Source organism: Heterodontus francisci, unplaced genomic scaffold (assembly GCF_036365525.1).
Source record: "Heterodontus francisci isolate sHetFra1 unplaced genomic scaffold, sHetFra1.hap1 HAP1_SCAFFOLD_43, whole genome shotgun sequence".
Lineage (NCBI taxonomy): Eukaryota > Metazoa > Chordata > Chondrichthyes > Heterodontiformes > Heterodontidae > Heterodontus > Heterodontus francisci.
The window spans coordinates 12,108,357-12,130,233 of record NW_027141852.1 but is presented as its reverse complement, the minus strand read 5'-3'; the positions used below and the strand labels follow the sequence as shown (position 1 = coordinate 12,130,233).

Here is a 21,877-nt window from a genome sequence, read left to right as displayed (position 1 = left end):
TCACAGCACCTTACTGCAGCTGTTTGGGGAATCTCCTGTGTTAAGATTGGAGTTGGAAAGCGGCCTTTACCCGGCAGTGTTATTGTCTCACACTGAATCTGCCAGACATCCTGTTCTCTTTATTGCGAGAGAGAAAGCACGGATTTAGGAAATGTTCATTTGAAATGATCTCTATTGAGAACGAGCCCGGCCGTGGGACAGGTATTCCAGTGCAAAGAGCTGTCCATGACCGAGTGTTGCAGAATGGCTCATTGCAACATCCAAGACTATGTGCTGTGGGACGGCACTAAAGCTTGGGGAAGCCACCATGGAGACTCAATGGGGAAAGGCTGCAGTCTAAGGCCCTAGTAGGCCATAGTACAGTGAGGGGCTGGAACCCGTGTAAAACCCCTCGGGCTGTTTGCACCAGAGAATGTTTGATGTGTAATGTAAATACTGTAAATATAACCTGTGCAGGCAGGGATAGTGAGATACCTCATGTACATTATTGAAAGAAACTGATCTGTATTGTACCTTATGTAATATTAAATTTGAACTGCTTTGCAATGTAATTGCACAAATTATATGAATAAAATACATATTGTGCAAAAGAAAGCAGCTTTCCTGTCAACACACATCTTGTCTCAGGGCACAACTTTCCTGTGATCTTGGCATACCCAACTTCGCTCTATATTTTCTGACACACACACTTTACAGTCTGTCATTTCCAAAAACAAGCATTCTAAAATCAAAAAATCTTTTGTTTATTTCTCCTTTCTTTTAATTTCTCCTCTATTCTTCTCAATCACTCCCTTCAACAGTCCTATTCAGATCAAGGTGGAATGTGAATAGTGTCACAACTCACCTGACACTAATATTACCCTTCTTTTCTCTTGTCTCATTCAATGGGAAAGTTTTATTCACCAGTCTGTTGCTGTTATACACTCTTGCCATACCATCTGGTATTGCATCCATCTGAATTCTGTGCTTTCATGGCCTTACATATCATTTCCTCTTCTGGATGATTTGTTTGCTTCAGTTCCATTCAACCAGGCTGGACCACAGGGAAGCTTAGAACCTTTGCCTTGGACGGGTCCACGTTGATCCATTACATTCAGAATCACCTCCTTGAAATAACTCCATAGTACAACTACAGTAACCACACAGCATCTGCTTCAAACACTCCTCCACATTTTATCTGTTCTGACTGTCAACACCTCCAGCTCTTTTGTTTAAGTGGAACCCATCAGGTGTGTATAGGCTCCTTCTATTCTGAAAGCTGTAGCACTGATTCAGGGAATTCAGCCCTGTTTCTCTACTCGAAAGGATCAGCCATGCTTGATCTGCCTCGTATTTTGCTTTTATTGCAACGTTACAAGACCTCCAATCCTCTGGCACCACACCTGTATCCAGTGAGGGATTGGAAAATGATGGTCAGACCTTCCACTATTTCTTCCCTGGCTTCTTTCAACAGCCTGAGGTACATTTCATCTGGTCCTGATGATTTATCCACATTCAAGGATGCTCATCCCATGAAGACTTCCTCTCTCCTTAAGTTATCACGTCCAATACTTCACACTCCTCCTCCTTAATAACAATAACTGCATCACCCTCTCATTCGGGCAAACCGTAAAGTATTCATTAAGGATATTGACAACATCTTCCACCCCGATACAAAGGTTACATTTTTGATCTGTTAAGTGCCCTGCTGTTTGCTTAGTTGCCTCTTCCTCTAATGTTTTCTTGCAACATCTTTGGGTCCATGGTTATTTTGTTTGTCCATGTTCTTTCCTGCTTTCTCTCTTTGCTCTTCACCGCTGCTCCCAAACGCCTCCAGTTCAGTCAAAACACAAGGTGTCAGAAGTGAGATTCGAACCCACGCCTCCAGTGGAGACTGCGACCTAAACGCAGTGCCTTAGACCGCTCGGCCATCCTGACTACCTGCGATGTGCTATCAATGCTAAGGAAATTATTCATTCTTTGTGAAAGTATTTGTGAGATTGTGGAAATGTCTGGAAGAGGAAAGACCGGCGGGAAAGCTCGGGCCAAGGCCAAGTCTTGCTCCTCCCGGGCTGGACTGCAGTTCCCGGTGGGCCGTGTTCACAGGCTCCTGAGAAAGGATAACTATGCTGAGCGTGTGGGTGCCAGAGCCCCGGTCTATCTGGCTGCTGTGCTCGAGTATCTGACCGCTGAAATCCTCGAACTCGCCGGGAACGCGGCCCGGGACAACAAGAAGACCCGCATCATCCCCAGACACCTGCAGCTGGCCGTCCGCAACGACGAGAGCTCAACAAGCTGCTGGGAGGGGTGACTATCGCTCAGGGCGGGGTGTTGCCTAATATCCAGGCCTTGCAGTTGCCCAAGAAAACCAGCGCTCAGAGCTCCCAGAAGAAGTAAAGCGGCCAAAATGTCATCAAATAAACCAAAGGCTCTTTTCAGAGCCACCCACAGTCTCTGTGAAAGGGCTGGTTACTGTCAGGAGGGAATCAGAGATGGAGTTAGTGTAACAGTGGATTGACCTGTTTCACATCTGTCCAGGTGTCTTTTCAGTTCCCTCTCTGGATTTCGCTCTGTTTCTCTGCTCACACATCTCCCCCTCCAGTTAAGTGAAGAAGTGAACTACAGGGTGCAGAATCAACAATCTAATAAATCCCGCTGCCTTCGATTTGATAAATCCCGAGATTATCCCGGTACATTAACGGGAACTGGTTCGGAGCTGATGAATTAATTTAATAATGGAAGTGTCCGGGTTAATTCTCTGTTTTTTATTTGGACAGTTTGAATTGTGTTTTTTTTTTCTCTCCGGTGATCTGAGCGCCACTTCTCAATGAGAATCTGCTCCCAGAACAGAGTAAATGCAGGAAGAAAGAGGCCATTCTCGGGCTGTGTGTTTCTCTCCTAACCTGATCTGTTTCGACCACACTGTTCCCAGAGGACGGAATCAGTGAGAGTTGTGCACACACAGGAGCTGAGCCTACTGCAGCGCTTTAATATGTACCTTCTCCCCAGCCCTCCCTATTCTCCGGACACAGAGTTGTTTGTTCCCCCGGCGACGGGATAGAGTCGGGGATTCTCTCCCCACAGTGTCAGTGGCTGCAGCCCCGGGGAACTGGCGGTTTCAGTCAGAGTCACCGAGCTACCTTACAGGACTCTCCCCCTGAATTTGTGAACTGAGACTACACCGAACACATCTCCAGTTCGAGTGAGGGCCGGACATCCTTCTGTTTTATTACAGAGAGTGGGGAAAGGGCTGGGTGGAGGGGATGTCAGCGAGTCACCAGGGATCCTGGATTTACTCCAAATCATTTCCATGTGGAATCTGCAGGCGGGGCCGGGACAGGGATCATTTGATCAGGGGATCAGCTCTTTCCTGAGAGATGTGGGTGGCTCTGAGAAGAGCCTTTGAGTTCAGATGTTTACAAGTTTCCCGCGCTCTTTCACTTCTTTCCAGACCCTGCTTTCTGAGCCTTCGCTGCTTTCGGCTTGACCTTGCTCTTCCATGTCTGCACTTTCTTCAGCGCCTTTCCACCCGCCGCACTCTTGCCTTTTTTGACCTTCTTCGCAGGAGACTTTTTCTGAAGCGTTGCTTTCTTCACCGCCTTATTTGGCGTTGCCGCCGCCTTGCTGCCCGTTTTCTTGGCTGTTACATTCTTTGTTGTCACTTTCTTGGCTGCTGGTTTCTTCACCAATGATTTCTTGTCTGCTGGTTTCTTCACTAAAGATTTCTTGTCCACTGGTGTCTTCACTAAAGATTTCGTAGCTGCTAGTTTCTTCACTAAAGATTTCTTGTCTGCTGGTTTCTTCATTAAAGAATTCTTATCTGCTGGTTTCTTCACTAAAGATTTCTTGGCTGCTGGTGTCTTCGCTAAAGATTTCTTGTCTGCTGGTTTCTTCACTAAAGATTTCTTGTCTGCTGGTTTCTTCACCTTCTTTCCCACTTTTCCCTGGGTTTTCCTTCTTGCTGATTTTGAAGGAGCCGGAGGCGCCCTGTCCCTTGCTCTGCACCAGGGAGCCTTTGTTCACATTCCTCTTGATACTTTGCTTGATCTGGGTCCTGAGCTTCTCCACATCGACACCTCTGCGACCCAGAGCCTTCTTTATGGCGGCCAGGGACATCCCCTTGCGATCGCTGAAAGCCGGCACAATCTTGATTGAGAATCTGTTCGCCCAACGGGAGACCGGCTGGCTTGTTCCGGGGAGCCGCCTTCTTCTTCTTGGGGGTCTTGACTTGGGCGGCGGCGACGTCTGGAGGAGCCGTTTGGGCGGCTGCACTATCGGTCATGTCCGGGACTCTGCACAAATTCTCACTGTCAATGTGAACTGGGTCAGAAATGAAGCCGGTGATGGTGGCACAGAGCAACTTCAAGGCAGAGAGAGGACGGGGCGGAGACAAGCTGCTGTTAGCTCCCGGCTTCTGCTGTCTCTCTGTGTTTCTCTCTCCTCACAAACTCTACAATTCCATTGAAATTCAGAGACTCCAGACTTCCAGACGAGATCTTTCCTGTCTCTCACTCCAGTATGTTTGCTGTTGAAAAGCTTTCACTAAGATTGAGGACTCCATTTTCCATTTAACCTGGTTTTATTGCTGCACTGACCGCCCTCTCTCACCCCTCGCTAACATGTTCTCTACTTTTCAACTGAAATCTTGAAATAAAAAAAAATGATCCCGAATTCCCACTTTGGGGCTGAGCAGGGAGCAGGGCGGTTCTTTGACTGGAAAATCATTTGATTTTACCCAAGAATGACTCTGAAATCCGGCGATGAGAGCGGACCCACAAACACAGTGGCTTCAGACTAACCCGCCCTCCCCTTTAATACAATCTCTCTTCCACAATATTCACATCTGCATATTCACAGGACAAACTGTTCCCTGAATGTAGAGTTCCCAGGACAGGTTTTCCCCTCCGCTCGGTCTGTGCTGCGGATTCTCGGGGGTGAGTTGTATTTTCTCAGCTCAGTCAGTGTAAAACAGTCTGGGGCCGGCGCTCCAAATATTGTTTGTTAACCAGAGTCCGCTGCAAGAGCCAATCACAGTTCTGACTTTTTTATTCGTTCATGGGATTTGGGTGTGAGTCCAGAACCAGGGGTCATAATCGAAGGATACGGGGTAAACCTTTCAGGTTGTCCTTTCTCTCTCTGCCGACACCCACCCCCGGTCTCCTCGCTCCCTCTTACTCTCCTCTCTCTCTCTCCCTCTCTCTGACAGTTGCAGAGAGCGAGAACTCTCAGCTTTATGGTTAGTCTTTTTTTAAAAATCGCAGCCGTCAGTTTCACAGCTGACAGGTGCTTTGAGCAGAGACAGCACTTCCGAAACTCGGACAAGCTCGGGTTTTTCTGGAGGGCTTTTAAATGAAATCAGAACTGCCGGAAAGCTCCGAACTTGTCCGTGGTTCTGAAACGGTCAGCTCTGTGGCCTGGTCCAATCTGCACCTTCTCCTTTGTTATCTCTTGCCCAACCCCCACCTCACTTGTTTATAATCTGTGACTTTTCTAATATTTGTCAGTTCCGAAGAAGGGTCACTGACCCGAAACGTTAACTCTGCTTCTCTTTCCACAGATGCTGCCAGACCTGCTGAGTGAATCCAGCATTTCTTGTTTTTGTTTCTGAAACGTTGTCTCTGCTCTCAGGACCTGTCAGCTGTGAAACTGACGGCTGCAATTTGATTGAAAGTCAGACAGGTCTGGAAGAAGAAGCCAATGGGAAATTTCTCATCCCTGAAATTATCAGTCACGGACCGAACTGTTTTAACGTGGACACTGGTGTCCATGTACAGACATGTTGCCAACCCCTGTTCTTCACACAGACTTACCAATCACACACTGATCAACGCTAACAAATAATTTGACTTTTTTATTGAAGACTGACAATACTATATACAATTTACAGGAGAGTATTGCAGGCACATCTTACCGGGGATCATCCCATCTCCTACTCTGTCACATACTGTGTGACATCACTTCCTGACGTGATGATGCACACACGAGTTACCAATTCTTTGAAACAAAGAGTAGGCATAAATGGGCCATTTTCTCATTGGCAGGATGTGACTGGTGGAGTGCCACAAGGATCAGTGCTTGGGGTTCAATTATTTACTATCTATATTAATGACATGGAGGAGGGGGCAGAGTGTAATATATCCAAATTTGCTGATGATACAAAAATAGGTAGGGCATGTTGTCATGAAGACATAAGGAATCTGCAAGGGGATATAGATAGGTTGAGTGAGTGGGCAAAAACTTGGCAGATGGAGTTTAATGTAGGAAAGTGTGAGGTCATACACTTTGGTAGGAAGAATCAAAATGCAGACTATTATTTAAATAGACAGAGACTCCAAAAAAGAGGGATCTGGGTGTTCTTGTGATTGAAACACAAAAAGTTAGCATGCAGGTGCAGCAAGTAATTAAGAGGGCAAATGGAATTTTGGCCTTTATTGCTAGGGGGTTGGAGTTTAAAAATAGGGAAGTCTTGTTAAAGCTGTGCAGGGTGTTGGTGAGGCCACACCTGGAGTACTGTGTACAGTTTTGGTCCCTGTATTTAAGAAAGGATATATTGGCATTGGATACAGTCAAAAGAGATTCACTCGGCTGATTCCTGGGAGAAAGGGGTTGACTTATCAAGAATGGCTAACAAGTTAGGCCTTTATACATTAAAGTTTAGAAGAATAAGGGTGATCTTATTGAAATGTAAAAGATTCTGAGGGGGCTTGACAGGGTAGATGTTTCCACTAGTGGGGGAATCTCAAACTAGGTGACATAGTTACAGAATAAGGGGACAGTCAATTAAAACTGAGATGCAAAGGAATTTCTTCTCTCAGAGGGTAGTGAATGTCTGGAATTCTCTACCCAGAGAGTTGTGGAGGCTAAATCACTGAAAGCATTTAAAGAGGAGGTAGATAGATTTTTGAAATATTGGGGAGTTGAGGGCTATGAGGAGCTGGCACGAAAGAGGAGTTGAGGTCTGGGGCAAATCATCCCTGATCTTATTAAATGGTGGGGCAGGCTTTGGGGGCTGAATAGCCTACTTCTGCTCCTATTTCTTATGTTCTTATAAGGGGGCTACAAAGAGATGTAGATCGGTTAAGTGACTGGGCAACAACCTGGCAAATGGAGTATAATGTGGGAAAGTGTGAACTTGTCCACTTTGGCAGGAAGAATAAAAAAGAAGTATATTATCGAAATGGTGAGAGATTGCAGAGCCCTGAGATGCAGAGGGATCTGGGTGTCCTAGTGTATGAATCGCCCAAGGTTAGTATGCAGGTACAGCACGTAATTAGGAAAGCTAATAGAATGCTCACGTTTATCGCGAGGGGAATTGAATACAAAAGTAGGGAGGTTATGCTTCAGCTATCCAGGGCATTGGTAAGACTACATCTGGAGTACTGTCGACAGAACTGGTCTCCTTATTTAAGGAAGGATGTGAATGCATTGGAGGCAGTTCAGAGAAGGTTTACTGGACAAATACCTGGAATGGTGGGCTGTCTTACAAGGAAAAATTGGACAGGCTTGGCTTGTATCCGCCAGAGTTTAGAAGAATAAGAGGCAACTTGATTGAAACACATAAGATCCTGAGGGTCTTGACAGGGTGGATGTAGAAAGGATGTTTCCCCTTGTGGGAGAATCTAAAATTAGGGGTCACTGTTTAAAAATATGGGGTCGCCCATTTAAGACAGAGATGAGGAGAATTTTTTTCTCTTAGAGGGTTGTGAGTCTTTGCAGTTCTCTTCCTCAAAACACGGTGAAAGCAGAGCCTTTGAATATTTTTAAGGCAGATGTAGATAGATTCTTGATAAGCAAGGGGGTGGTCAGGGGTAGCTGGAAATGTGGGTCATCAGTTCAGCTATGAAATTATTGAATGGCGGAGCAGGCTTGAAGGGCTGAGTGGCCTACTCCTGCTCCTAATTCATATGTTCGTATGCTTGTATGTTTGTATAAAGCCCAAGATGCCATATATTTTACTACCACTCTCTCAATATGCCCTGCTACCTGCAAAGATCGATGCACATGCATCCCCAGGTCCCTCTGTCCCTGAACACTCTTTAGAACTGTGCCATTAAGTATACATTGCCTCTCCCTATTCCTTCTGTCAAAATGCATCACCTCACACTTAACAGTATTAAATTCCATCCGTCACCTCTCTGCTCATTCTGCTAACCTGTCTATGTCCTATTGCAGGCGGTTCATATCATCCTCACTGTTTGCCTCACCTCCAAGTTTGGTATTGTCAGCAAATTTTGAGAATTCTGTTCCGTATTCCAAGATCCACATATTTTATACATAGCAAGAAAAGCAGTGATCCCAGCACTGACCCTCGGGGAACACCACTGACGACCATCCCCTAGTCTGAAAAGAAACCATTTACTACAACTTGCTTGTTTCTGCCCTTAATCCAATTTTTTAACCAATTGGACACTGACCCTCCTATTCCATGAGCCTGAATTTTGTCAACCAGCCTTTTATGTGATACCTTATCAAATGCTTTCGTAAAATCCATAGAAACAACATCCACTGCATTTCCTTCATCAAACTTCTCTGCTCCTTCATCAAAAAATTCAATTAGATTAGTGAAGCATGATCTGCCTTTTATAAATCCATGCTGGATATCCTTAATTAACTCAAACCTCTCTAAATGTCCATTGATATTTTCCCTGATTATCATTTCTGAAACCTTACCCAGCATTGATGTTAAATTAACTGGCATGGAGTTGCTTGGACTGTCCTTACACCCTTTCTTGAATAAGGGTGTCATTTGCCACTCTCCAATCCCCTTATCCAGGGAAGATTGGAAGATTATGGCAAGCCCTTCCTGGAGGAGTCTGGAAATGCAAGGACTCAACTACCAGCAAGCGTATAAAGCAAGACCCAGGCTCAGGGCCTTCAGTTACCTGGAGGGGAGTCGGAGAGGCAGCGGATCCTGTGAGGAACCACAGTTCAGGAAAGATGAGAAGGTCATTGTGAGCGTACAGAGGAGATTAAGTTCAAGGTTTACCAGCTGATAAGCAAGAGCAGAGACAAGGAATGGTGCTGGGGCAAATAATAGGAAGCTGTGATCGGTTGGAAGGCAGGAGTGATTAAATGACAGAAGAGATGATGGTGCAAGGCAAAAGTCAGGGAAACAACACGTAACATTTTGTAAGTACAGATACCAGGAGCAGGGTTCGAACACACACAACATACAACTATGGGATTTTAAGTCCAGCACCTTAACCACTCGGCTATCCGGGTTCATTAAACAAATCCTGAAAATGAAATTTAATGTGATCCGAGTGACATCTGGCCTTTCACAATATACAATTATGACTCCTCTCCCATGCAAAATTGGACCCTTCATTACTTACGAACCTCAATCGGATCACCCCTCAGTCTAGCTTTCTCTAAGGTGTAGGGTCCCAACTCTTTTAGTCTAACTTGATAACGAAGATGTCTTATACTGGGAATTAGTTGAATGTCTCTCCTCTGTACCCTGTCAAAAGCCTCAATATCACCCATCATGTGAGGAGACCAAGACTGGATACAATATTCCAAGTGAGTCCTGACCAAGGTTTCATAAAAGGACAAATTCGGGACATCTCAGATACTGAAGGAGTCCGTGTCCAGGAGCAGCAAGACCTGGACAACATTCAGGCTTGGGCTGCTAAGTGGCAAGTAACATTCACACCACATAAGTACCAGGCAATGACCATCTCCAACAAGAGAGAATGTCACCATTTCCCTTTGATGTTCAACAGCATTACCATCGCTGAATCCCCCCCACCATCAACATCCTGGGGGTTCCCATTGACAGAAGCTTAACTGGACCATTCATATAAAAACTGTGGCTACAAGGGTAAAACAGATAGTGAGAATTCTGCAATGAATAATTCAGCTCAAGGCACGAGGTGAAATGCTCATTAGGAGAGCTGGAAAAATGGACTGGTTAGGTGTGCAGAAAAGTGGCAAATGGAATTCAACTTGGAGAAGTGTGAGGTGATGCATTTGGTGAGGTCAAACACGGCAAAGGAATACACAATTAATGGGAGAATACTGAGAGGTGTAGAGGAAGTGAGGGACCTTGAAGTGCATGTCCACAGATCCCTGAAAGTAGCAGGACAAGTTGATAAGTTGGTTAAGAAGGCTTATGGAATCCTTTCCTTTATCAGCCGAGGTATAGAATATAAGAGCAGGGAGGTTATGCTGGAACTGTATCAATCATTAGTTCGGCCACAACTTCAGTTCTGTCTGCAGTTCTGGTCACCTCATTACAGAAAGGATGTCATTGCACTCGAGAGGTTACAGAGGAGATTTACGAGGATGTTGCCAGCTCTGGAAAAATGCAGCGATGAGGAAAGATTGGATCGGCTGGGGTTGAATAGAGGAGGCTGAGGGGAGATTTGATTGAAATGTATAAAATTGTGAGGGGTCTGGATAGAGTGGATGGGAAGGGTCTATTTACCTTAGCAGGGAGGTCAATGACTAAGGGGCATAGATTTAAAGTGATTCGTTGAACGATTAGAGGGGAGATGAGGAACCGTTTTTTCACCCAGAGGGTACGAGGGGTCTGAAACTCACTGCCCATAAGGGTAGTTGAGGCAGAAACCCTCAACTCATTTAACAGGAGTCTGGATGTGCACCTCAAGTGCCTGAACCTGCAGGGCTACGGTCCAAATGCTGGACAATGGGATTACGCTGGGTGGCCCGATTTATGGCATTCCTGTGCTGTAAACTTTCTATGTTCAATGATTCTATGCAGACACGATGGTCTGAATAGCCTCCTTCTGCACTGTAACAATTCTATGATTTTTGACTCCCCAAAACTTGTCCACCATCTACAAGGCACAAGCCAGGATGAGTGCAGCTCCAACAATGCTCTGGAAACTCGACACTGTTCAGGACAAAGCAGCTGCCTTGATTGTCAGCCCATTCACCACCTTAAACATTCACTCCCTTCATCACTGACGCACAGTGGCAGCAGTGTGTACCATCTACCAGATGCACTGCTGCAACTCACCAAGGCTCCTTCGAAAACACCTTCCAAACCGAAGACCTCCACCACCTTGAAGGACAAGAGCTGCAGATGCATGGAACCATCACCATGTGCAAGCTCCCCTCCAAGTCACACACCATCTGATCTGCAACAATATCGCTGTTCATTCACTGATGTTGGGTCAAAATCCTGGATCCCCCTTCCTAACAGCACTGTGGGTGTACCTACACCACATGGAGTGCAGTAATTCAAGAAGGCAGCTCACCGCCACCTTGTCAAGGACAATTAGGGATGGGTAACAAATTCTGGACTTGCCAGTGTCGCTCACATCCCACGAAAGAATATGCCTCATCTTATATGCAATTATCCTCTGAATGCAGCCCAACCCTCTATTTGCTCCAATTATCACTTCACAGCATTGCTGCTGTACCTTTCGAGATCTGTGCACTAGAACATCCAGATCTCTGCTCAAAATTATTTTCTTTCTCCACCGCTTTAATGTTTTTCCCTGAAGGGTGTATGAATGTTGAGCATTCGACCTGTCCACATGAATAACACTGCACTTACCCAAGTCGAAGAGACTTAGTAGTTGGCAGGAAAAAAGACAGAGGCGCAAGGGGAGAGCCAACTGTGCAACAGCCCCGACAAACAAATTTCTCTGCAGCACCTGTGGAAGAGCCTGTCACTCCAGAATTGGCCTTTATAACCACTCCAGGCGCTGCTTCACAAACCACTGACCACCTCCAGGTGCGTATCCATTGTCTCTCGAGATAAGGAGGCCCAAAAGAACCCAAATTAAACATCATTTACCAGTCATGAACCCAATCTCCCAACACATTAAGATCAGCCTGAAACAGTCAAGCATCGTCTACAGTCTGAACACTCACACAGATCTTCAAATCATCTGTAAATTTACAGATGGTGCGCCCTACACCTACACCCAAACAGATCCAGATCCATCTGTAACTATTTTCTGCCAACATCGTGCCAGTCAGTTCCCAATCCAGATCAATATATTACCACTGATACCAGGGACTTTAATCTTATAGAGAAGCCTCTTGTGTGGAGCCTTATCAAAATCTTTTGGATGAGATCAGCTAATCAAACTCAGGCTGAGGATTAGGCCTAGGCCCGTCCTGCTCTGTGTGTGGGTCTCAGGACGACACAAGGTGAGATCAGCTCACTGAGCACAGGTCCTTCCTGCTCTATATGGTGCTCAGTACCTCACCAAATGAGAATAACTAACACACCACAGGACATGGAGCCTCGGCCCATCCTCCCCTGATTGTGGTTCAGTGCCAACCAGGTCAGATCAGCTAAGTCAACACAGGCAGGAGATGGAACCTGGATCTTTCCTGCTCTGGGGGCTCCGTACCATACCAGGAGTGATGAAGTAAAATACCACAGGCCGGGGATGGAGCCTGTGATTTTCCTGTTCTGTGTGGGGCTCTGGACAACAACGTGTGAGAAGAACTATCACCCCTCAGGCTGAGGAAGGAGCCTGGGCCCATTCTGTTCTGTGTGGATCCTACCACATTGGGTGGGTTCAGTTAACTCAACACAGGCCATGAATACAACCAGGCCCTTTCCTGCTCCATGAGGCTCAGGATCACACCAGGTGACATCAGCTGACACAGCACAGGCTGGGCTGGGGCTGGAGCCTGGGCCTGTCCTGCTATGTGGGCTCAGTAACACAACATGTAAGATGAACTTTTTTCAAAAGACTTCAGTGTATTTAACTCTGTGTCCAACACTGTGAGGCAGCTTTCTGTGTTTATAGAGAGTGTAATTTATTGACTGGTCTCTTGGATCAAACAGGGTGACAGACAGAGGTCTGTGTGCAGAGGGTTTGGAGGTGAGCTCTGATTCCTAACCCTTTCTGGATTGTGAGGAATAAAGAATGAATGAGAGAGAGAGAATGTGGGAGAAGGGATGATGGAAGAATTTGTCCGTGAACCTGATTAAAAGTGGCTCAAACGCAAGATAATATTAAGATATCAAGAGCAGAACATTAACATAATCTGAGTTCCGCGATCTGGTCGGGTCCCATTCCCCTGAAGTGAGGAATGAACGGGTGGGGAAATTCCGCCTGGAGTTATATTTGTCTCCAATGAAGATGAGTTCACAGTGAGGATGGAATAGCTCAGTTGGGAGAACACTAGATTGAAGAACCAGGATACAATCCCTGGTTTCATCAGTTTTAATTTGGTGTCTCCATCAGTTTAAGTAGAGAGAAGCAGAGGGGAGATTTTCCACTCTTGATCCCATGGGCTGAATTTTAAACTAACGGTGCGGCTCTCGGCAGAGGCACCGGAAGCAGGTGTCGTCACCACATGAGTGAAATGTGGCCGACCGACTCCGATCACGGAGCAGCCGACCAATTAATGAAGGGGAGGCGTGGGGTCCCTGTAAACAAGGACCAGAGGTAGGGAACGAGGTGCCGATGGCACCGACATCTGACACAACGGCAGTTGCTGACACCATATTTAAAGGGTTGCCAGCCCTGCATTCACTGCTGCCTGGTTTAAAGGAGTGTCTTCCTGAGAGCCCTCTGCTGTCCCAGGACCCGTTCTGCTGCCTCTGCTGCCCCTGGACCCGTTCTGCTGCCTCTGCTGCCCCAGGACCCGTTCTGCTGCCTCTGCTGCCCCAGGACCCGTTCTGCTGCCTCTGCTGCCCTGGACCCGTTCTGTTGCCTCTGCTGCCCCAGGACCCGTTCTGCTGCCTCTGCTGTCCCAGGACCCATTCTGCTGCCTCTGCTGCCCCAGGACCCGTTCTGCTGCCTCTGCTGTCCCTGGACCCGTTATGTTACCTCTGCTGCCCCAGGATCCGTTCTGCTGCCTCTGCTGCCTGAATGCTGAGCCTGCAGTGACCATGGTTCCACGGTTTAGCGATGCCTCCCTGCAGGTTCTCCTCCAGGTGGCAAGAGAAAGGTGGAAAATCCTCTTCCTCAGGGATGGGAGGTGGAGACTGTCCACCTGACCAAGCAAAGCTGGCTGGAGATAGTAGGTGAGGTCAGCAGACGTGGGGTCACCCCTAGGACATGGATCCAGTGCAGGAAGTGAGTCAATGACCTGATCCAGGCTGCTCAGGTGAGAACTCAAAACACTTTGGACCCTTTGGACATTGCATGTGGCAGAGTGAGAGGGAGTGTTTGGTGGAAAGGGAGTGACCACCCAGTCATGTGTATTGGGGAAAGGCAGCATGACATGCTGCCTGAGGCTTGGCTGCATCTTGGTGCGAGGCGCACGTCAGTCATTGTATAACCTCACACAGTCCCTCAAGAGGGGCCGCATGCAGGAGGCATATGTGTGTCCACATCATGGACTGCTGGACTATCACCATCAGAGATGTTGGGCTTCTCCCCGCTGGGAGACTAACTTTGTTCATCATAGTGGCTGCAGGAGAAGACATCCCACAATCGGAAAGAGCGTGTCAAGACTGGCAGTGGAGTGCCTTATCTCCATGTCCTCATCCCGATGGAGGAGGAGGCCATGGAACAGGCAGGGCAGCAAAGCAGCTGCTCCATAGCTGATGGAGAGACAGGGGGACCTACCCAAGAGAGTGAGTGAACATCTCCTGGGGCACAAGGGGGCATCCGCTGCAAAGGAGCCACACTGCTCATCTGTTCACCACTGCATCAATGGAGCTGCACGTTAGGAGTGGTTGGAATGTCACGATGGGAAGACCCTAACCCTTCAATGTCCCTGTTTTCTCATGAAGGCCCAGATGAATGACAAAAGCAAAGAGCTGGAGAGACTGGGAGACAGCCGGACACGTCTGAGGAGGAGGAGGGAGCCTCAGATGGTGCACCATCACATCATTCCCCTGCACCCTCCACAAGAACAGAAACGCTCACGCAAACTGATGAGCACATCACAGACAGGCCCGGGCAGCTGACGGAGGCTGTGACAGCCGAGGCCACTGACCGTTGGCGGTCTGTGGGAGGCCAGGCCCACACTGAGACCCAGGCTGATGACATGCCTCTGGTGTCACCAGCAATACGGGAAATACTACAACTGCAGCGAGAGGTCAGGTAACATGTGGCAGAGTTGCCAGAGGCTATGTGCACCCAAACAAGGACGATGGAGGAGTCCATCCAGGCCTTGGGTGCTGCACTGTCTCTGATGGGGGTGTGTCTGGCTTCCTCCATTGAGAGATTGGTGACTATCATGGAGGGCCAGATCCAGCCGACCAATCAGTGGCTGCCGGAGATGTGCGCAGACCTGCACTCCATCACTTTGTCCATGAGCTCCATCCAGCGGTGACAAGGTGAGAGGGGGGACGAGGCACCTGAATTCTCCACCAGGTCCACGTCCCTCTCAGGTCAGCAGCGAGGTACAAGTGTGTCTCATAAGGGGGAGGAGCAGCTGGCTGCCACATCTGGGGTCTCCTCTCAGGGTGCTCCTGGTGTGGACAGTAGCTCGAAAGTCCCTCTGCCAGTGACACCAGTGATGCCAGTGCCTGCCTCCATCATCCTCGATGACAGAGGGGGGTCCCTGTACCTGTGCAGGAGGCCCTCAGTGTGCCGGGGCCCTCCAGGCCTCAGGCAGCCAGAGGACGGCCACCAATGTCATCCCAAGCCTTGGGGCAGCAAGGTCAGCAGCCTGTCTCCACCTCAGCTGCCAGAGCAGGGGGAGCACCACGTAGGAGCACCCGGAAAAGATTTAAGAAGAGCACCTAGATTCACTGAGGGATTCACGGGTGAATGTACATTCCAGATGGATAGGGTTGTGTTTGGTGTCACACGGAAGAAAGAAATGATGTTCTCTCACTATGTCTCCTTCCTATTGTTGATGCCCTTTGGGACTTCATTTAAACCCTTCCTCCCAAGGGGCTTGAAGTGAGGGACCAAGCCCTGAGTTCACAAAGCTTCGGCCTTGTCACTGTGCGATGTGTACCTGGGCGCTGTAGTATAGAAGGAAAGAGGCGACAACAGGGCTGTTTAAAGCTAAGACTTTATTGCTGTGGTTCCAGAAGGTGGTAAGGCTCAAAGGAAACGTGAATGTATAAGGGTGTCTCGTGGCTCCCTTGTGTGTATCTCATGGTGGCTTTCCTGCTGTGCCTGAGGTCCTTCATCTGGCACTGCCGGAGCAGCATCCTCCTCCACATCCTCATCATCAGAGGAGACATCGCACTCCATGATATCCTCACGAGTCAACACCTCACCCCTCTGGAGTGCCAGATTGTGCTGTGCACAGCTAACCACCGCGATATACGAGACCCTCGCCGGGACATACTGAAGGGCTCCACTGGAACAATCCAGGCACTTCAATCTCATCTTCAGGAGACCAATGGCCTCCTTGATGGTCACTCGGGTTGACCCGCAGCAGGTGTTGTACCTCTCCTGTGCATCCTTGTGTGGGTTCCTCAAATATCTCCAGTGGATTCCCACAATGATCTGGTCGACCAGAAGTTCAGTGGCACGGTGACCTTCAGTGACACCGGCATCAGGTGCCCTCCAAGTCCCATGGGTCACAACTGCATCATGGCCGAGAGATCAGCGACAACTTCCGTGGAGAGGTGCAGTCTGTGGAGACACTGTCACTCGGACATCTGCAGGTAGTTGCACCTCGGCTGACGTGTTCCTCTGCCTCCTTCTCCAGCCTCCTGTTCGGGGCTGGCCCTCCTATGGGCCCCCAAGCTGCTCTGGTGTCCCTGCTGGTGCCTGCGCTTCCCTCCCTCCCTCTCTACTCCTCCTCAATGGGAGCCTCGAATCCATGGTGAATGAGGCCCATGACAGGTTGCCCCTCCCTTGAGTGCAAGGCCTTCACAGTAAACAGCACCCAGCGACATTTACCTCATTTGTCACCCTCAATGAGGTGGCACTGCCCCAATGACACCCTGGTGTGGCTCACCCTGCAGAGCTGGCACATTGGCCCCCACTCCTGACAGTGTTTCCCGATGCCCTTTCCCCCTCCACCCTTGCTGCCAAGTTTTGCTGCCTCACCCGACAGCTTCCCAGTGAAGCCAACACTCAGCTTCCACCTCCCAGTCACCTCCTTTAACCAGGCGAGGCTCTGAAGCCCCGTGGTTCCCGTGTGCTATTAGTTCAATTGGATCCAGTGAATAAAATTGCTGATAATTGGACTCATAAATACGTTAAATGCCTTCTTGCCGTGTGGATGTGCGAAATCTGCCCTCCATGTCAGCCGCCGAAAGAAAAATCCGGTCCGTCGTCTTCCATCCCTATTTTATACACCCCCCTCCCCCTCCCCGGCCTCCATTCCCGTCTCCAACGGTCCCTTAAAATTCTGGCCCATGTCTCTAAGACTAATGGGAGAGAAACGACATCTGCTCCTTAGACTGAACAGGGAGAGCTGCTCTCTCTGTGTTTAAAGTGAATGAATCTGCTCTTTACCTTGTCTTACTGGAACGTTCACGATCTGGAAATGTCTGTTTGAAAATGTTTTCCTGTTACATTAACGGAGCAGAGGAGCAGATGTGAGGTGCTGTTCAACAGAGAGGTTTGGAAGTGGGTGAAGGGGTGGAGTGACGGTGTGAGTGAGAGGTGCAGTGAGTTGGCCATTCTCATTAGAGTGTCAGGAATGAAGGTCAGAGGAACAGACCAGGCTGGAAACACAGAAAGAGCGAGGAGAAGCTGGTGTGAAAAACAGAGATTAAACAACAGGCTTGTTCAGTTGGTTTGGGTCTGGTGTGTAGAATACCCGGAATCTGGGTTCACTTCCCTTCCAACTCAAGCAATTGTACCAACATTATGTTCATAAAACCATAGAATGATACCCAAAGAAGGAGACCATTTGGTCCATTGTGTCAGTGCTGTCTCTTTGGTTGTGTTATCCAATTAGAACTGCTGCTCAGCTTTTTCCTGTAATCCGTACATTTTTCCTTCCAGTATTTATCCCTATTGCTTTTCAAAGTTACCACTAAATCTGCTTTCAAGTCCCGATCAGACAGTGCATTCCAGATCACAACACATCACTGTATAAAAAATCATTCCTCATTTCGCCTCTGGTTCTTTTCTCAATCACCTGATAAATACATCCTCTGGTTACTGACCCTTTTGCCACTGGAAACAATTTCTCCTTATTTAACTTATTGAAAAACTTCTTGATGATGTCACATACTGGACTGCCAGTAAAACTGAAGCCCATGGAATAAAAGGGACAATGACAGCATGGGTATGAAGTTTACAGACTGATAGGAACATAGAAGCAGGAGTCGGCCATTCAGCCCATCGAGACCACCCCACCATTCAATATAATGATAATTGATCATCCACTTCAATGCCTTTTTCCCACACTATCTCCATATCCCCTATGTCATTTGTATTTAGCAATCTGTCAATCTCTGCTTTAAACATACTCAATGACTGAGCTTCCACAGCTCTCTGGGGTAGAGAATTCCAAAGATTCACAACCCTCTCAGTAAAGAAATTTCTCCTCATCTCTGTCCTATGTGGCTTTCCCCTTATGTTGAAATTGTGTCCCCTGGTTCTAGATTCCTCAACCGGAGGAAATAGCTTCATCTACCCTGTCTATCCCTTTAAATACTTTGTAAGTTTCAATGAGATCACCTCTTATTCTTTGAAACTCTAGAGAATACAGTCCCAGTTTCCCCAATCTCTCTTCATAGGACAGTCCTGCCATCCCGGGAACAAGTCTGGTGAACCTTCATTGCACTCCCTCGATGGCAATGATATCCTTCCGAAGGTAAGGGGACCAAAACTGCACACAGTATTCCAAACTGCAGACCAACCAAGGTTATATACAATTGAAGCAAGATTTCACTACTCCTGTACTCAAATCCTCTTGCAATAGAGGCTAACATATCATTCGCCTTCTGAATTGCTTGCTGCACCTGCATGTTAGCTTTCAGTCACTTACTGACAAGGACACCCAGGCCCCTTTGTACATCTACACTTTCTAATCTCTTACCATTTAAGAAATAATCTGCACATCTGTTCCTCCTGCCAAAGTGGACAACCTCACATTTTTACACATTATATTCCATGTGCCACTTTCTCGTCCACTCACTAGGTCTGTCCAAATCCCCTTGAAGCCGCTTTGCATCTTTCTCACAACACACATTCCCACCTAGTTTTGTGTCATCTGCGAACTTGGAAATACTACATTTGGTGCCCACATCCAAATCATTGATATATATTGTGAACAGCTGGGTCACAGAGTGGTGGTGAACAGTTGTATTTCTGTCTGGAGGAAGGTTCCTCATAACTTCAGTTGTGTGCAGAGACTGGAAAAGCTGGGGTTGTTCTTCTTGGAGCAGAGCAAGTTCAGAACAACTTTGACAGAGTTAGAATCAAGGAATCAAATGGTTACAGTACAGAAGGAGACCATTCAGTCCATCATGTCCATGACAGCTCTTTGCAAGAGCAAATCAGCTAATTCCACTCCTCTGCCCTTTCATTGTAACCCTGCAAATTTTCTCTGTTCAGGTGTTTATCCAATTCCCTTTTGAAAACCACGATTGAATCTGCCTCCAGCACACTCTCAGGCAGTGTATTCCAGATCCAAACCACTCGTTCTGTCCCACACCCCTGGTACCATTGCAGAAAATCTCTTCTGTTCATTTCATCCCTCATAAATAATTGAAATGAAATGTTTATTAGGAAACGCACAACATAAAAAGGAGAGAGAAATAAATGCTGAGAAAAATAGAAGTCAATGTTTGGAAGTTAAAAAGAGCAAAAGATGTAACTTTTATTCTGGATGAGTGAGAGGAATATATCACACTTTGGGGATTTTGTAAGAGGATTTAATGATAAACCTGGGATTTGAGAGGAAGCTGGTTCATGGTTTACAGAACAAGTTCAGTCCCTAGGGTGGAGGCAACAGCTGCACGGTCCAATAACAGACAGGACGGGGACACTGTCTCAGGCCCAGTGAGCTCAGTCGATGAAAGCATGAAACACTGAATCTCAAGTTTTTGAGTTTGAGCCCCACGGTGGGTGTTTTTTATTTCCTTTTTAGGCTGATTTTACAGGCATTCTCCAGCTCTGAATCCCTCGGCAGAGAGTTCAAGGAGTGTTTGAAATGAGATTCAACAGCAGTATGAGAAAGTCTCTCCTTGATTCAGGACTCTTACCTCTCTGCAGCAACTCGCTGCTGAAGATTGAACTTTATCTCATTTCATTCTCAGCTCAGGGTCAGTGTGGATCATTGGGACTTCTGGCTGTCTCCCACTTCACAATCCATCAGTGCTGAGAAATCAATGGGGAATATTACTCACATGTTGTGATGTTTTATAAATACTTGAATGTATTTCACACTGTGTCTAACAGTGTGAATCTCCCCTGGTATATCAGCTCACCAATACTTCAACAGAACATTCACATAATGTGAGCTCTGAGATCTGTTCAGATCCCATTCCCAAGATCTGGAAAGTGGGATTGGGCTGGATCGCTCTTTTTCAACTGGCACAGACACGATTGCTAAATGGTCTCATTCTGTGCCGTAAATTTTCTCCATTTTCTATGTTCTATGAAGTGAGGTGTGATTGGGAGGGGCAATTCCACCAGGGTTATATTTTCTACCAAAACAATGACACAAGGGATACTTTACTTTTTTATTCATTCATTCATGCGATGTGGGCGTCGCTGGCTAGGCCAGCATTTACTGCCCATGAGAAGGTGGTGGTGAGCTGCCTTCTTGAACCATTGCAGTCCATGTGGGGTAGGTACACCCACAGTGCTGTGAGAAAGGGAGTTCCAGGATTTTGACCCAGCGACAGTGAAGGAACGGCGATATAGTTCCAAGTCAGGATGGTGTATGGCTTGGAGGGGAACTTGCAGGTGGTGGTATCCCCTGCATTTGCTGCCCTTGCCCTTCTAGGTGGTAAAGGTCACTGGTTTGGAAGGTGCTGTCTAAGGAGTTGTGGTGCATTGCTGCAGTGCATCTTGTAGACGGTACACACTGTGCAACTGTGCGTCGATGGTGGAGGGAGTGAATGTTTGCAGATGGGGTGCCAATCAAGCGGGCTGCTTTGTCCTGGCGGTGTTGAGATTCTTGAGTTGGAATTGCACCCATCCAGGCAAGTGGAGAGTATTCCATCACACTCTTGACTTGTGCCTTGTGGATGGTGGACAGGCTTTGAGGAGTCAAGAGTCATGGATGAGTGAGAGGAATATATCACACTTTGGGGCTTTTGTAAGAGGATTTATTGATAAACCTGATTTGAGAGGATTTGAGAGGAAGCTGCTTCATGGTTTACAGAACAAATTCAGCCCCTGGGGTGGAGCCAACAGCTGCACTGTAATTACTCGCCTCAGGATTCCAAGCCTCTGACCTGCTCTTGTCGCTACGTTATTTGTATGGCTCCCCATGGTAACCCCTATAATGTTGATAGTGCTGGATTCAGTGATTGTAATGCTATTGAATGTCAAGGGGAGATGGTTAGATTCTCTCTTGTTGCAGATGGTCATTGCCTGGCACTTGTGTGGTGCGAATGTTAGTTGCCACTTATCATCCCAAGCCTGTGTGACTGAAATAGCTCAGTTGGGAGAGTGTGAGACTGAAGATCCCTGGTTCAATCTGGGGTTTTGGCAGTTCTCCTTTATTCTGCATGACCCTTTGGTTTTGACTCTTGAGCTGCACAATTTACACTGAAATTATTTACCCAACTCTGAAGGTTGGATTGGAATAGAGAGATATCAAGGATGGGAAATACTTACATTGTCTGCTCTAGCTTATTCTCTATCTCCCTGTGTCCTTTTCCCCAGTTTTTGACTCTCTCAGGGCCGGGTGAACATTTGATTTGCTGCATTTGTCCCAAACTGAAGCCTTTTCCACATCTCTGGGTGGTCAGACTCACTCTGTCTGTTTTTGCTGCTCGTGACCATTAACGAGAACAGGCCACGAGTTCAATGTTTATCAGCAAATGGAAGATAACTGGAAAGAATTCTATGTTACTCCAGACCAGTGACAAAGATGCAATGGATGTTATTCAAAATTAATTCCCTTT

General features: G+C 47.3%; 1 non-coding gene across 1 annotated transcript; it reads right to left on the bottom strand.

Moving 5' to 3' along the window:
• Positions 1-1,834: 1,834 nt before the first annotated feature.
• On the bottom strand, positions 1,835-1,917 carry trnal-uag (transfer RNA leucine (anticodon UAG)). The gene has a single exon. It is a non-coding gene; the product is annotated as a tRNA-Leu (tRNA).
• Between the last annotated feature and the right edge of the window lie 19,960 nt (positions 1,918-21,877).